The sequence below is a fragment of the Panthera onca genome, chromosome A1, assembly GCF_046562875.1.
Source record: "Panthera onca isolate mPanOnc1 chromosome A1, mPanOnc1 haplotype 2, whole genome shotgun sequence".
NCBI lineage: Eukaryota > Metazoa > Chordata > Mammalia > Carnivora > Felidae > Panthera > Panthera onca.
Window position 1 is genome coordinate 74,701,108 of NC_138339.1, and position 3,602 is coordinate 74,704,709.

A 3,602-nucleotide genomic window follows, 5' to 3' on the forward strand; every position below is an offset into this window, starting at 1 on the left:
TGTTCTTATTTATTGGATGTGACTTTATTATTGCAACCTAGAGGTAGAAATAAACAGGGATAAAACTTTCTAGCTATATGAGTAGCTTAGTGATGCTCTCCAATGTTAAAATTATCAAGTCATATCCTACAGCTAAGTTCATTCAAAGACAGTACTCAAGAGGACACTAAAATTCATTCATTTTGGTGGGGATGTTGTCAATGGTCTTAAAAATCAGATATTTCTCACAGAAGTACTAAATTTTTCTAAAACCTAAGTTGGCTGCCTGTCAATACTCATCATTTTAGACCAAAGTCTCTTTTGTACTAGCCAGTGCAACCTGTTGGGGTTTCAACTTTCTAAGTTCACAAGTTATTATGAAGTTACTACTGGAAGAAAATATCAAACCTCCTTTTGGGGGATCTTAAGGTCAACTCTCTCTTAAAAAATTATTTATTATGGAAGAAAGAAAGGAACTGGATTCCTAAACTTGAATAAGTATCACGTGGCCTTTAGGGCACATGTAACCTACTTAATCAACAATACATTGACTAGCAGGAGCACAATGGTGCCATCAACCGAACACAGTCTTCCAATCACGAGTCACCTGTAACTTGCTCAGAAAGACAGCCACAAATGTGTGAACTATTTCGTCTTCCTTTTTTACTAAGTTTTTTTCCTCTGTATATAAGAACATCAAAAGCAAGGCACTTAAAAATACATACCATTAAAATGCTTATATTTTACAGGGTGGCATTCTTAGTAATGAGGCAGTAGTGAGGTATTTTGAGGATCCTCTGTTACCTATTTCTCTGGCACTGCTGTAAACTGAGTGTTTATGCCCCCACTCCCACCACTCCTCCCAAATTTATTGTTGAAATCTAATCCCAGTGTGACGGTATTTTGGAGGTGCAGCCTTTGGGAGGTGATAAGGCCATGAAGGATTAGTGAGTACTCTTATAAAAGGGACTGTATAGAACCTCTCTCTCCCCTTCCACTAAGTGAGGACAAAATGAGAAGACAGCCATCTATGAACCAGGAAGCTGGCCTTTATTAAGACACTGAATCTACCAGCACCATGATGTTGGAATTCCCAGCTCCAGAACTGTGAGACATAAACTTCTGTGGTTTACAAGCCATCCAGTCTGTGGTATTTTGTCATAGCATCCTGAAAGAACTAAGACAGGTACTTTTGTATAATCTATCTTTAGCCCTTTGAGGTAGGTATCACTATTCATGTTGTCACTGGAATCACTGAGGCACATATTACTAACTAGCTTAGGTTGAATTTCCAGGAACTCAATTATTTCTCTTCTTTTTTTCTTTTCTTTTCCTTTCTTTTGTTCTTTTCTTTTCTATTCTTTCCTTTTCTCTTTTCTCTCCTTCCTTCCTTCCTTTCTTTAAAGTAGGCTCCACACCCAACATGGGGTATAAACTCTCAACCTTGACATCAAGAGTCAGATGCTCTACCGACTGAGTAAACCAGATGCCCCAATTTCTTAACCTTGATCCTGTAGTTTTTTGTAATATATAATAATACTTAAAGAATCCTTCAAAAAGGATTTTTTGAATGTCAGTGAGGTATACTAAAATGGGCATAAATGTTGGAAATTAATTTTGTCAAAGATTTCTTACATATCCATATACATGACATTTTATAATTTTGCATTTCTCATAGATTAATTCTATATTTTACAAGTATTAAAGACAGACTTTATAAAAATAGCATGTGTACCTTTAACATATTAACATACATATTCCATATTTTTAATTACTTGGGTCTGGGGAAACACTTCAAATCTATGTAAGACCTACTATATCAGATACAATCCCTAGTAACTAACTTAGAATGAACTGCTTAGTAACCAAACTTCTCCTTTCTAAGGACCCTGTGTTTCATAACACTTGTCCTCTCAGTTCTCTGTCTTCTCTTGGATTCTTGCCATTCACAGTGATTTCTCCACAGTTTTCTTAGGCTCCAAAGAATGAAATATTTCCCTTGGCTATTGTCTACATTCCTTAGGAGGTCACATTTGTGAGTACTCTCCCTAGGCCATTCAAGTAACTTGGACTCATTGTAATAGCAGCTGCTAATCAAACACAATGAAATCAAAACCTGGAATCAAAATGTGTTCTCCTGAGAGTATTGTGCATCTTTAAATCAGCTTCTGAAATAATGGAGAAAATCAAAAGGACTTATTACTTGATAACTATTTCAAAAGCAATTATTTTCCATTTAATCATTTAATTTTGAAAATAGCTTGAATTATATGCTTGTTGTGAATTTGAAATTACTGCTTCTCTTCAATTTGTCTGTGTAGAAATCTCAAGCCTATAACTAGGCACCATCTTATTCTAGCAAGAATCTCCTACCATATTGAAATAAAAGGCATTTCCTTAAAGTTGCAGCACTCATTCTCAATGAGAAAGAATACTGTGATTACTTCTTCAAGGAAGGAAGGTTTTTTTTGTTTTGTTTTGATTTTTTACCATTCAGATACACATGTTGGTAGTATGTTTATACATCCTTGCCTTTAAAGCCTTTCTTAATTTAGGTACAAAAAAATCTTTCTACAATGGCCAGGAATATAACATGGATAAAGGGACTTTTTAACCTATTAAAGAAATATTTTTTTCCTGAAAATGAACTAATTAGAAACACTGTGCTTAGTATCCAAAGTCTATAAGGAACTTATCAAACTCAACACCCAAACAACAAATAATCCAGTGAAGAAATGGGCAAAAGACATGAATAGACACTTCTCCAAAGAAGACATCCAGCTGGCCAACCGACACATGAAACAATGCTCAACATCACTCATCATCAGGGGAATACAAATCAAAACCACCATGAGATACCGCCTCACACCTGTCAGAATGGCTAACATTAACAACTGAGGCAACAAAAGATGTTGGTGAGGATGCAGAAAAACAGGATCTCTTTTCCATTGTTGGTGGGAATGCAAGCTGGTGCAGCCACTCTGGAAAACACTATGGAGGTTCCTCAAAAAACTAAAAATAGAACTACCCTACGACCCAGCAATTGCACTACTAGGCATATATCCAAGGGATACAGGTGTGCTGTTTCGAAGGGACACATGCACCCCCATGTTTATAGCAGCACTATCAACAATAGCCAAAGTATGGAAAGAGCCCAAACGTCCATCGATGGATGAATGGATAAAGAAAATGTGGTGTGTGTGTGTGTATATATATATATATATATATATATATATATATATGTATATATGTATATGTGTATATATATATACACATATATATATATACATATATATATGTGTGTGTGTGTATACATGTATATATGTATATATATATACATGTATATATATGTACATATACATATATATACATATATATATATATATATACACACACACACACACACACACACACACACACACAATTACTCAGGAATCAAACAGAATGAAATCTTGCCATTTGCAACTACATGGATGGAACTGGAGGGTATTATGCTAAGTGAAATTAGTCAGAGAAAGATAAAAATCCTATGACTTCACTCACATGAGGACTTTAAGAGACAAAACAGATGAACATAAGGGAAGGGAAACAAAAATAATATAAAAACAAGGAGGGGGACAAAA